Genomic DNA, 14,292 nt, shown 5'->3' with positions numbered 1-14,292 from the left:
GTCTCTAAAAGATAAAAATCCTACTTACTTAATATTGTGGAGATCGGGCCTCAAATTCAAGTTTGGGTCCAAACAAAAGGGAGTACCTTTTAGCTTGTACCCGCTACCTAACTCAAAGCCCACAACTACCCCTTTTATTAATAACGAATCAACTGCCATTTCACCTTTGGGCCTGAATGCCTTTAATTGGCCAACATTGGCCCAGTCCTTTAGTTCCAATTTACGTGAATCGAAATCCAATCAATGTTCACAAAGCAACGAAGATAGAGAAGCTGATGATTATCTTAAACTTGAGTGACGGTATACTTTAAACAATCGTGCAATTTGATAAACGATTTACTACTCAACACTGGTCGCGAACCTAATTTCGTAATCATTCCCATATTAGCTAAAAATCCACCCTATTCTAGTTACCTACTGATTTCAATATTATTTACACGAAACTAAACATGCTTCATGAAATGACTAGGATCATTTTTGACTAAAAAAAATCCAACACTGCAGGTTAAAATGCAAACAATCACTAATTACCAATTCCTGTTAATTACAGATCCATGAAGGTCTCATCACAAGAAATCAACTCCAATTTACATGGATTATCCTATCACCCTCACAGGAAGCTAAATTCACTCAGTACTCTACAGATAAAGCTTCACATGAAGAAAGTTTATAGTCCATAAACTACAGTTAGTATCATATAACACAGTCCAATTACAATCACGTTTAACTACACTAAACAATTAACTAAATCATATTAAATCATACACAGGAATACTTAAACATAACAGAAGGATATTTATAACAGAAACTGCAGCTTCATTTCCCATCAGGAGAATTACATTGAGACAGACTTGAGGTATGTACCTGGATAAGGGAAAATATGAGAAGAAAAGAAGTCAGCTACTTTGAACAGCAACAGCAACACAACTCAGCAGTATAGCATCACAGAACAGGCCAGGAAATGATTTTGGAAAAACCAGAAATACAAGCAGACTCAACAGATCAATTCAACACACACTTGAAATGCGCTCCTAGCCCTCACAGCTGAACCTAGATGCCTTTGCAATCCTGCTGGACCTAAAACCCAACTGAAATCCAAACTAATAGGCCCAAAATTCACCTAAATCAGTTGTTGATCACTTTTGAACACTTTTAAAAATAGAACCTCGAGATGGAATGAAGAATGCCCAAGGAAGGGCTGAGAATCACTAACATTAGTAATGAAACAGTAAAACTGTTTTTGATTTTTTCTTTTTTTGATGTTTTATTTTTTGAGTACTGGAATTGAAATGCTAGCTGAAATTGAAAGCAGGGAGGAGAGCTTTTGGTGGGGATTTTTGAGTTGAAAGTTCCAGTCCCCTTCCTCAAGGCACTTGATACCCTGTTATAGGTGATACAAGAGGGTTAATCAGATTTTGGGTTTTCTTTTTAGTCCCTCCCCTATTTTCAGTTTAGTCCTCTTATTTCTAACTAGTTACTCAAGTAAGCACCTCTATTGTGCTGAAATGTGCACTAAAATCCTATTCCAAAAGGCCCTAGGGTATTCTTCTACCCATGCAATACCTATACTGCCCTTTCATTACTTTGAAATTACTATTCCTATCAGAATTACCCTTTTCCATGCCCAAATTACCCCTGAAAGTTTCTCAAAGTTACTGAGTCTACCCACATTTTCAACAGCTATAACCAATCCCCTAAATTAATCCAAAACTAACTAGGACTGATTAATTAGAACTCAAAAATTAACTAATCAAACTAACCAATCCCAATTGTTCAATCACACCAACTCAATCAAACTAGGAAAAACCAGAGGCCAGGGTCAATCAAAGCAAAGCTTAAGCTACTGATCAACATTAAATGAAATTAAACTAACTCTTAACCAATAAGCTCACAATCGACCATTCAAACATCAAATTCAGAACTAACAGAAATTGACAGAACTATACTAATACGCAACAATAAATCGTAAAATTAACAGAACACTTAATGAAATCAAGACTGTAACTAAAACTTCAACCATGCAAGTAAAAGAAACAGGAAAACTCACCGAAGCACGAGAAACTCCGGCCAGTCACTGACGTCCGAATCCTTTCCGATTTTTGACACGCAACATCCCTAACCATGGTTAAGGATATTACGGTTCGAAATCATAAAGATTTTGGTTTAGGGTTTGGCCAGAAATTCTTAGATCTGAAATTCGAGCCGCTTCATAGAGATTTGAAGGAAAATAATCATGGATTTGGGTTGAGGGAAGTCCGGGGATTGTGTGGTGTGATTTTGGGCTGGTTTGGATAAACCTGCGATCTGACTAGAAACTTCAATCGAAGATTCGACGAGCTCCGGCAACATTCAAGGGAAACCAATAACGGGAGTGGAAAGAGGAGTTCATGGGGGATCTATGGTGTTAATCTGGGTTTGAACGGTGTAAGTGGCGTTCACCGCCGGCGAGGGATTTAGGGGCGGCGCGGATTAGGGTTCATGAAGATGAGAGGTAGGGTGAGGAAGGTGAGAGACCGGGGTGGGGGGGTAATGTTTCGGACATATATATATTAAGGTGTGAGGCTTCCTAGCCGTTAGATCATGGGACCTCGACGGCTTGGATTAATCGACGCCAAACGACGTCGTTTTGAATCTAACGCCTTGGACCGGAGGGTTTTGGGCTGCTTGGGCGTGATTGGGCTGGGATCCGTTTGGGCTGGGGGAGTTAAGAACGAAATTGGCCTAACTTTTGGGTATTTAAGACCAACTCCTTTTAATTGTTTTTCCTTTTATTTTTCTAATTTTCCTCTTTCTTTTTCTTTGTTTTCATTTGTCTTTTTTTTGATTTTATAAAATTGCAAAAATAAAGTCCTAATATATAAACTAATTAATGCCTAAGATTGTTTAAAACTATTTCATGACAAATTCATAATAAAAATCATAAAATGCAAAAGTGAACTAATTTTTGTGATTTTCATGTTTTGTTCTAAACAAATTAAACCTTAATTGATACTAAAAATATAAAACTAAAACCTAAATGCAACATGCATATTTTTGTATTTTATATAAATTAACATGCGCAAATAAAATGCGACAATTTATCAAAAATGACACTGAAATGCACAAAATTGTAAAAATAAAGAAAAAATTATTTTGTTGGAATTTTTGGGAATTATTCATATATATGGCAAAAATCGCGTGCTCACAATGCCGAAAAAGGTCCTGGGGTTATGCCAGGGAGGTCTATGGGTTATGCCGGAAAAGTCATCGGGTTATGCCAGAAAAGGTCCTCGGGTTATGCCGGGGAGGTCCACGGGTTATGCTGGGAAAGTCATGGGGTTATACCGGAAAAGGTCCTCGGGTTATGCCGGGGAGGTCCACAGGTTATGCCAGAAAAGGTCCTCGGGCTATGCCGGCGAGGTCCACGGGTTATGCCGGAAAAGGTCCTCGGATTATGCCGGGGAGATCCAGGGGTTATGCCGGAAAAGTCCTCGGGTTATGCCGGAAAAGTCCTCGGGTTATGCCGGAAAAGTCCTAGGGTTATGCCGGGGAGGTCCACAGGCTATGCCGGAAAATTCATCGGGTTATGCCAGAAAGGGTCCTCGGGTTATGCCAGGGAAGTCATCGGGCTATGCCAGAAAGGTCCTCAGGTTATGCCGAGGAGGTCCCCGGGTTATGTCGGGGAGGTCCACGGGTTATGTCGGGAAAGTCATCGGGTTATGCTGGAAAGGGTCCTCGGGTTATGCTGGGGAAAGTCATCGGGTTATGCCGGAAATGTGCTCGGGTTATGCTGGGGAGGTCATCGGGTTATGCCAGAAAAGGTCCACGGGTTATGTCAGGGAGGTCATCAGGTTATGTCAGGGAAGTCATCGGGTTATGCCGAAAAGGGTCCTTGGGTTATGCCGTGGATTCATCGGGTTATGCCGGGAAAGATCCTCGGGTTATCCGGGGATCAACTAGGGGGTGGGACCCTAAGTTGGAAAAGATTACCAGGTTATGCTGGCATCAGCTAGGAAGTGGGAACTTATGTTGGAATGATTACCAGGTTATGCTGGCATCGACTAGGGAATAGGACCCTATGTTGGAAAGATTACCAGGTTATGCTGGCATAAACTAGGGAGTGGGATCCTATGTTGGAAAAGATGCGGCTAGGGATTGGAGACCCTATACTACCATAATTTTGAATTTTTCTTCTTTTCTTTTTTGTTTCATTTTCATCATTTTTCTTCTCTCTTTTTTTTCATCATTTTTCTTCTCTCCTTTTTTTTCATTATTTCATAGAATGAGTAAATGCGAGAAAGAATTTTGAATGAGACTTCCCTTTTTTGGGTTGTTGCTGCAACGCTGTTTCTAGCCCTTGCGCAATTTCTTCTTGGCAGCACCTGCTTCTTGCAAGGTTGATTCTGGATTGCACCTGTTTCTTTTTTTTTTCAACAAAGAAAAATTTGTCAGTTTGAAACGGTGGTTGGTTTTATGGCCTTGATTATTTCAACCACTTGATCTCGACCTCTTTCATCTGCAACTGGTTGTTTCTTGAATACTGATTGCATTTCTGACCCTGAAGAAAACTCTGGCTTTTCCAGACTTTGCCATAACGATTGGTCGGTGGGACTCACCCTTTTTGACTTTATTTTGCCTCTATAGGCCTTTCCCTTCTGACTTATTGTTTTTCTTTCTTCTTTTTTTTTTCTTTTTTCTTTTTTTTTTTTTAAACAAAAACTTCAGAGCATTGGGGAATTTTTGGCTCCTCAAACTTTGTCGCAACGGCTAGTCGCATGGGACTTGACCTTTTTCAACTTTATTTCGCCTCCATAGGCCTTTCATTTCTGGATTATTTCTTCCAAAAGTTTTAATTTCGAAGCATCAGCCACCATGGCCAGTCGAAGTCGACTTGATGCCCCTGACGAGGTTGGGTGCCTTTTTGCACATTAGCCTGTATCAAACGAAAGCCCTGTAAATCGATCTTACCATCCTTTCTTTGTCTTAGTTTCAGAATAGAATTAGACTGAAAGGGATTCAAAGAAAACAAACAATGGAATGGAGAATGAGTTTAAAACAAGAAGTGTCCTTTTCGGGAAAAGGAAAGAAGGACTTATCTGGAGTACATGCGGACTTCAATGAACATGACATGCCTTTTGGACTGGATGCCTGATTTGTGTAAACCGTCCGACTCTCAGAAATTCATCACAGCTTTTTCCTCGAAAACGAGAAACCTTGCCCAAGACTGCATCAATGTCCGTGACTAAAGATCCTCTTTTTCGACCAATGGTGCCCTTTGCGGATTTTCACGAGCTGGCCTCTCTCATTTCTCTTCTCACCATCGCCTTGTAGTGCTCTTACGAGTTTTCATTAAGAAGACTCTCAATTTAGTTTCTCTACTTACTGTCGCCTCACAGTGCCCGTGTGTTTTTTCACCAATAAGACTCTCTCATTTTATTTCTCTGCTTACCATCGCCTTACGGTGCCCGTGTGAGTTTTCACCAATAAGACTCTCTCAATTTATTTCTCTCATTTTGTTGTATCAGATCCAAGTAACCGTATCCTCCCGTTTGAACCTCTTTGCCGATTGATCAGAAGGATTTGAACATGGTTTTGGGGTAAAAAGCTTTTGGATTGAACTACAACCTTGGAACCTCTCAGGCGAACTATCGCCGAACCATTATAACTTCTGCCCCAGTTTCAACTTTTGGGGGAATTTGGATTTTTATTTTGGTGTGACTGAACCTTAGAGAGAGGCTGCCTACGTATCCTTTTGGAATCAAGTCGAACGTAGTTCAAGAAACTTTTGTTTTTGGTTTTCTTTTTTTTCTCCTTTTTTGTTTTCTTTTCTCTTTCGTTTTCTTTCCTTTTCCTCTCTTTTTTCGTCTTTTCTTTTTTTCATTTTCTTTGTCTTTTCTTCCTTTTTTTGTATTTTTCTTTTTTCTTCTCTTTTCATTTTTTTTCATTTTTCATTTCATTTTTTTTGCAATAACTCTTTCAGGTTCCAAAGAGGGTATTCAAAGAGGAGTAACTGGCACAAAGGGTTTGCAAAGGGTTGAATATTTGGATAGTAAGAAAGAAAGTCTTCTTCATCCCAACCGAAGAACATTAATACTATATAGAGGATCCAGCATAGTACCTTTTGACTGCATTTGTATTGATAGTTGTTTCAAGGACATTTCCTTCGATATGCCCCAGTACAACGCACTCTTTTGGCAGTACTCTTGTTGCAATGTATGGACTTTTCCAATCTAAAACCAATTTTCCTTCAGATGTTCCAAATCTTTGTTTTATTTCCTTAAACTTATCTTTATTGTGATCTAATTCTTGATTCATTATTTCGAGGTCTGACAGCGTTTCAGGATCTGGGCATGAAGTCCACAAGCATGTCATGTTATTGAAATCTGCATTTAACAGAACTAAAAAAGAGAATAAGAAAAGTAAAATTAAGAAAAGAGATATTCCTGGACAATGAAATATTAATTTCATTTGATTTTTGATTTTTTGATTATTTTTTTTCAATTTTTGAAGATAGAAGGGTTTACATCGGAAAGTAAGACAATAAAGTAAAATATTCGGATCACACCCTGAGATAATCCGGACGCAAAAAGGATAGCAAGACTGGCTACCGAGACTCCCGTCTGATGGGAAACTTTCGGATTTTCTTCTGTCTCAGCAATGGCTGCATTGGACTTCAGTGCCAGATCAAATTCCTTATATTCACAAATCATTCCGACTATTGGCCCGATGTTGTGGGCAGGCAACAGATTGTTCATCACATCAGGATCTTCTTCATCCAAAAAACTAATTCTTTTAGCTTCAATCAAATCTTCAATTGCCATTTTGAGGGTCCAACAGTCCTCTGTACTGTGTCCCACTACTCCAGAGTGGTATTCACATCTAGCATCAGCTCGGTGCAAGGGGGACTCGGGGTTTGGCCGGTTCGGGGCCACTGGCTGCGATAGATTTAGCCTTATTAGCTTTTGGAACAAGCTTGAATACGATTCACCAATAGGGGTGAACTGATTCTTTCTGAAAGGCTCTCTTGGGCTAGGATTGTATTGGGGATCATTTGGTTGGGGATTATATGGAGCTTGGTACGGATGTGCATTTATGGGAGGCGGAGCTCGATTTTGTGTATGATGTTGTGGCCGCGTGTAAGGTTGCGCGTTCATCACTGCATAAGGAGGCGGTGCCACGTCATAAGCAGCATATTGAAGGGGATAATAGTGTTAAGGGACATCAGAAAGCATATATGATTGACTGAATGACCTGCGGGGCCCCCTCGAGCTCGAAACCATCATGGCTCCCTCTTCACTTTCATTGTTGTTCATCAAACCCTCTGAGCCATTCTGATCAGCCTATGATATGGCCTTAAAAGCAGCATGACTCAATATTCGACCTTTTTTTAAATCGTTTTCAACCATTTCCCCAATTTTGATAGCCTCAGCGAAAGGCTTACCCATAGAGGACATCATGTTCTGGAAGTAGTCCGCCTCTTGGGCCTGTAGAAAGACCGTGACCATTTCAATTTCGTCCATTTGAGGCCTTACCCTGGCAGCTTGCTCACGCCATTTGACAGTATATTCGTGGAAGCTTTCTGCGGTTTTCTTTTTCAAATTGGACAAAGAGTTTCTGTCGGGAGCGATATCCACATTATATTGGAACTGACAGACAAAATATTGAGCCATATCGTCCCACATGTGACAATAAGTAATTTCTTGATCCGTATACCACTCAAAAGCGATTTCGGTAAGGCTTTCCCCAAAATAGGCCATTAGCATATCCTCTTTTCCACCAGTGCCTCACAATTGGTTACAGTATCGTTTCAGGTGAGCGACAAGGTCTCCATGCCCATCGCACTTTTCAAATTTTGGCATCTTGAAGCCAGCTGGCAAGTCGACATGGGGAAACATACAGAGGTCAGAGTATGAGACACCCTTTTGGCCACTCAGAACTTGCATGCTTTTCAGGCTTTGTTCCAGACTCTTCATCTTCCGAGTCATTTCCTCTTGCTTGAGATTTTTAACAGCCTTTTCTTGCCCCACTGAGAGATCATATTGTGGAGGTTGAGTGAAGGAGTACGAGGTTACATATGTTATTTCTGATTGAAGTTGTGGACCCTGAAAGGTGAACATTGGAGGCTCAATATACGGCCGTGGTAAAGTTAGTTGTGCTCTTGTGCAGACTGGTGCTGCAGAGAACAATATTAGAGGTGCCCTGAAAACTGGCGCCTAGGGGCTAACCATAGAAGGCATGCAAGGAAGGTTAGACAGCAATGGAGGGTGACCCCATGGGATGAGCGGGTTGGGCATAGGGGCGTTGGTAACCTCACCTGACCTGGGGATCAACTCAGGGAGACCAGGGATTGCACTTAGCGATTCCCTACCATTAGACCAGGCGTCCCACATTTTTAATATACGGAGACGCAACATCCTATTCTCTTTAGCAGTTGCTGATTCTGGTTGTGGAACAACCGGTGCTGGGCTATCCTCAGGATCGATGATTTGTGGATGACTTTCAGAGGCTATAGGAACCTTTTTCTTTGGATCTTGTAAGTAAGGATGGGAAGCCAGATTACCAACAAAACCAACCACCTGAACAGAACCTAGCTAATTTGCACACCCAACAACCTTGTTAGTTTTGAGACATTTAACATATAGGAAATCACACATTGGGATGCAATGCACCTAACAGTTAAATGCTTCTACCATGCGTTTGAACGGTTGCATATTTCATCCCGGCCTTAACTAACTCTTTCAGTATGTACCTTTTTTCTTTTATTTCTGCCTCTCTTTAATCACTCTTGATTTTTTTTCAATTCATTTCTGTCGCTCTTTTATTTTTTGGCACTTTCTTTTCTCTTTTTGCCTTTTTTTCACTCTTTTCTTTTTTTTTCTTTTTTTCCCTCAATTTTATTTTATAGCTATGATCGAATCGGATAGAGACTGCTTACGTATAATGACGCCACATGAATCAGATTTTGCGTAGTTCGGAAAGATCGGGAATAAAGTAAATAAGCTAACTCTTTTTTTTGTTTAATTTTATAAAGCTTTAAGAAAAAGAAAAACAGTTTTTTTTTGATTTTTTTGTTTTGTTTTTTTTTTTTTGGAATTTTCGAAAGAAATGCTTTAAAAGAAGAAAGGAAATATATATATTTTTTTGGATTTTTGATTTTGATTTTGATTTTATTTTTATTTTTTGAAAGAAAGACTTCTAAAAATTTCTTTTCTTTTGATTTGAACTTTGGGAATTTCAAAAGTAAAAGGAAGATATTTTTGTTTGAATTTTCATTTGTTCGCTCTTTTTCTAAAGAAGAAAGAAAATATTTTTTTTAGATTTTGGATGTTGCCTCTTAATTTTTGAAAGAGTGACTTTTTGGATTTCTGAGTTTTTTTTTAAAATTTACAAAAGTATTTCTAAAGAAAAACAAAAATATTTTTGGACTTCAATTTTTTTTCAAAACTTTTTTGAAAGAAAGACTTTTAAACAAGGAAAATGTTTTTTTTGGGAAGGGGGGGGGGGGAAGACATTTTAGAAAGGCAGAAAAATATTTTTTTTTGGATTTTGATTTGACTTGTGGATTTTTGAAAGAATGACTTTTAAGAAAACACTTTGGATTTCTGAGTTTCTCTTTTTTTTTTTCTTTTTCAATTTACGAAAGTACTTTTAAAGGAAAGCGAAAATATTTTTTTGGACTTTTATTTCTCAAATTTTTATGACATTTACGAAAGAAAGACTCTTAAAGAAGAATTTTTTTTTGGATTCTTTTTTCTCTGAATTTTTGGGAAAAATACTTCAAAATAAAGGAAACCCGTATTATGGATTTTGATTTTTTTAATTGTTCGTATGAAAGACTTTAGAAGAAGGAAACTACTTTATTGAGTTTTAAAAAAATTGAATTTTCTAAAGAAGGAACTAAAGGAAAATATTTTTGAATTTTTACAAATTGGGGTCGGAACCGATGAGGTAGGCCTAGGTATCTCACATCCGGTGAGAATCAGACCCGTGTAGTTCGATCAGCTTTGACAGAACACGGGAAACATGGCACTTAAAAATTTTGGCTCATTTTGAAATGACTTTTTTTTTTAGAATTTCGGAAGAGTTTCAGGATTTTCAAATACCTACCTCACTCTTGGTTTTTTATTTTGATTTTCTTTTCCTAGCCGGTCAACATGCAAGCCGAAACAAATAAATGTTCACATAACACGTAGGATGCATCAGTGTTTAGAAAAGCGATCGCTTCGTTGCTTAAAGCGCAAAGCGACGCGAAGCGAAGCGACAGTGTATCGCTTCTGGCTGCTCGAAGCGATGCGATCTTGAAAAGCGCGCGCTTCACTAGCTGAAGCGTCGAAGCGAGAAAATCGACGAAGCGATCGCTTCTTTTACAAAAGCGCACTGGCCCTTTTTTTTAAAAAAACTTGGGGTCTGTTTTTTAATTATACAAAAAAGACCCCTAAATAGTCACAACAAACCACTGCTTCTCCCGTCAAAATAGAGACATCGACAAAGGGCTAGGGTTGACCCCTTCTCTCTCAAGCTCGAGCTCGACCACTGCTTCTCCAATCCAGGTAATTTCTTTCTCCTTTCTTCTTCATTTCTTCTTCTCCTTTCTTCTTCTCCTTTCTTATTTTTCTTCTGTTTCTGCTGCTTCTTCTTCTGCTTCTTTTGCTCCAAGTTCAAGCTCTATTAGGAAGGGAAAAAGTGTGGCTACTACAAGTCGATCCCTATCCCTAATTGATGAAGATGAAAGTGATCATGAAGAGGAGGGGGAAGAAGAAGATGGTGAGCAATATGAAGATAATAGAGGAATTCAAGATTTTGACAACTTGAAGAAGAAGAAGAGTAGAAGAATAAGATGTTGATTCTAGTAATTTAGTAGCTTTAATTTTACTTGTCATATGGTTTGTGGATGGTTTGTGGATGATTTGGTGGTACCTAGTACCTACTTTTAAGTATTTAAATTGAAGTTTTTGATTATTTATAATTTTACATTATGTTTTTTAAGAATTGCGCTTCACTTTAATAAAGCGTGCGCTTCGCTTTTGAAGCGAGGCGAGCCCTTGTCGCTTTTTTGCACTTCGCGCTCTCAAAAACAATAGGATGCATTAGGATGGTCTGTTATTTTGGGTACACCTGTCCTAGATGGACCCAACCCCTGTGTTGAGTCCCCAAGGTCAAATACACGTGATGCAAACAAACGTTCCTACTAAGGATCCAGCATGAGGTTGCGTTATTCTAAGTTTAAACATGGGGTTGTGTTCTAGACCTGGCTTACTCGAGCGAACAAGAGGGGGCAACGTATCGGGAGCACGAAAGTCTACTCGGCCTTGTTGTTGGCCGATCCTCGTTCTATTTGGTATAACTTCAAACAAAAAAAGTGAGTCACGCGAACGTGTGCACCATTTTATAGAAGACTCAGAAGGGAGGCGTAGGGAGACAGTTTAATAAAGTTCAGGTAATATCAAAGCGGTAAATAAACAGGAATTAGCACACTAGGTCCACAAAATACAGTAATCAACAATAAATAAAGCCAAATAAAAAATCACATTAAAAATCTCGAATTCTTGAACCCTAAACCAGAGATTCTGGGTTCTTATCCCCAGTAGAGTCGCCAGAGTTGTCACACCTCCTTTTTTACCACCCGAGGGGAGTATAAGGGAGTTTTTTCAATTAAAGTGACATTATTTGAAATGAGGTTATTTTATTTAATTTTCTCAAAGTCACCACTTGGAATAATTTATTTTTGATGTCCCAAGTCACCGGTTTATTTTTAAATTCCAAATCGAGAAAATTTTTCGACTTTATTTAAAAGTCTGTGAACCAGAAATTCTAGATAAGGAATTCTGTTAATCCGGGAGAAAGTATTAGGCATTTTCGGGTTCCGTGGTTCTAGCACGGTCGCTTAGCAATTTATACTTTGCTTAAGTTGTCTAATTACTTATTTTTAGAACCTATGTGCATTTACCTTTTTAAAATGCTTTTATTTGCTTAATTACTCTTAATTATGGGATTATCTTAAAAACGATCATTTTATTTGGCATGTCAAGAATCATGTCACGCGTACGTGTCCACAATTAATCACGCTTTATTATTATTAAGAAAGTTCGGTCAAAGTTGCGCGAACGCATACCTCGATTTTGATTTTTGAAACCGTGGCTATGTCACGCGAACGGGTACATAATCACAATAATAAATTCAAAATGCGCCTAAAGGTTCATTCACCCGGGTGATTGGCCTAAATATGCTCCTAACGTTTAAAAAAATGATGAAAGCAAAACAATTAAATATTTACGGTCTGATTTTCACATCTAATATCACATCGCGACCCAATACAGCCAAAGAAACACGCAAACAGTTGCGATCCAATTTCAATTTTTAAGAGTTCTATCTTAACTCTCGTTGAACCAACCCAATATAGTTCTAGTAGAACAAAAATATAATTTATTTTCAGCAGAATAAGCCATTCTTGTCATCCAAACAAACCAAAGACATGAAAGTGCTAATTAAATTAAGAATTGTGAATGTAACCACTTGAAAATCCACATAAACTGTTTACTCAAGAAGACTATGAAAATATATATTGAATCATAGGCGTACGGAAATACAGAAGCTGATTGTGAAGTGAATGCATACCTTTTAACTTTAAAGTCCATGTTTGGAACAACACTATACAATTATAAGCTCAATAATGGAAGATAATGAATTAGAATCACTGATAACACTCAAACCACAGAATCTCATTCAAACTAGCATACTTGTTGAACATAGGAACAAACAATCAGAACCAAATAAATATTCAACCAAAGAAACAAAAACAAAGCCAAGATATTGTTAAATCATTCTATATAGAGAGGAGATGCACCTTCAGTAATGAATATTTCTCATGAGTACAAGAAATCAGGCGATGGTCCGAAAGCAAAAAGAGAACTTGACACGAAACAAAATCCTTGTCGATAACCTTCAACGAACTCAAATTAAGAACCTCGCTGCCAACGACACTTCAAACCGGAATCGACGACTCAAAATCTTTCTGCCTCTCTACCTTTATGCGTATGTGTGTGGCTTCGATGGAGGAGGTGTTTTGGGTGTTCAATTTTGTGAAGAAGAAGGGGTAACGGATATTTGGGGGGTCTGATTTTTGGAGTTATCGCTGGTTGAGGAAGATGAACGGGGGGAGGGGTCCTGAATTCCAGCGGCTGTTGTGTGTATAAGTAGGGTCCGTTTTTTACTGATTTTTGTCGTGGAGATGGGATCAGCGGCCCTGTTCTTAGAAGGTTCTCTAGGCTATCCGATGAAGAAGCAGGAACGGACGGTTTGTTTATGGGTGTTCAAAGGTTGTGGAGTTGAAAGGATGAGGAGGGCCGTTTGCTTTCAGAGTCATGGCTTCTTCTCTAGGCTGAGGATGGATTGTTTGGGGTGGTGCGAAAAAGCTAAAGTTTCGGGGGGGGGGGGGGGGTAGTTGGTGTATAAACGGCGGACCTGTTTTCTCTTACGCATCTGAATTGAAAACTTAGGGTGGGTTTCTATAATTAGGTATTTTATATGAAGGTGGGAAGGGATGATGGCCATTGGATTAGAAGGAAATAGATGACTAGAATTAAATTTTGCATTTAAGTGGGCTAATGGGTTGGGAAGAATGGGCTAAAGGTAATTGGGTTGGACCATGTCTTTTGGGTTTGAACTTAGGCTAAAAAGACCAAATAATACAATGTATCTATAAAAATGTAAAAATCACTCTAAATTAAAATAAACTAATATAAAACTAAATACTACAACTGAAACTAATTTTTTTTTTGTATTTTCAAATGTTATAATACTATAAATATAAATATACTAATTGTCTTTAACCTAAAGATAAAAAATATTTTTTTTTTGTAATTTTTTATTTTTTGTGATAAAAATAAAGTAAAAGAGTCAACACTATTTAGAATAGCGATAATAAACCTAAATTAAATATTTACGCTAAAAATGTGTAACATCTTGGGGAGCGTCAAAAATTACATATCTACAGTGATCATATCTAAGAAGTCATGGATAATATGGTTACCCGTATTATCTGACGGTTAACCCATTTTTTTATCCGTATTGAACATAGGTCGGGTCGGATAATTTATCCATTTTTTATTATTCGTTTTTGACATGTCCCATATCCGACCTGACCCGCCCGTTTGTCACCTTAATCAAGATTATGGGTGTGCTTGGTTCATGGAAATTTTTTTCTTGAAAATAACTAAATAAGTAATTTTCTTACTTATTTTTTTGATATTTGTTTAGGTAGTAGAAAATTTTGTTTGAAAAATATATAATTTAGACAAACATTACGGGAAACGA

At 38.3% G+C, this 14,292-nt stretch overlaps 1 long non-coding RNA gene across 1 annotated transcript; it reads right to left on the bottom strand.

The window, feature by feature from the left end:
- Positions 1-505: 505 nt before the first annotated feature.
- LOC104232653 (uncharacterized) lies at positions 506-13,399 on the bottom strand. The gene is made up of 2 exons (XR_712385.2): positions 12,824-13,399; positions 506-864 (listed from the first exon to the last, which is right to left on the bottom strand). It is a non-coding gene; the product is annotated as an uncharacterized lncRNA (long non-coding RNA).
- Between the last annotated feature and the right edge of the window lie 893 nt (positions 13,400-14,292).

This window comes from Nicotiana sylvestris, chromosome 9 (assembly GCF_000393655.2).
Source record: "Nicotiana sylvestris chromosome 9, ASM39365v2, whole genome shotgun sequence".
In the NCBI taxonomy this organism is placed as follows: domain Eukaryota; kingdom Viridiplantae; phylum Streptophyta; class Magnoliopsida; order Solanales; family Solanaceae; genus Nicotiana; species Nicotiana sylvestris.
The sequence above is the reverse complement of the archived record's forward strand: the minus strand, read 5'-3'. Positions and strand labels throughout refer to the sequence as shown.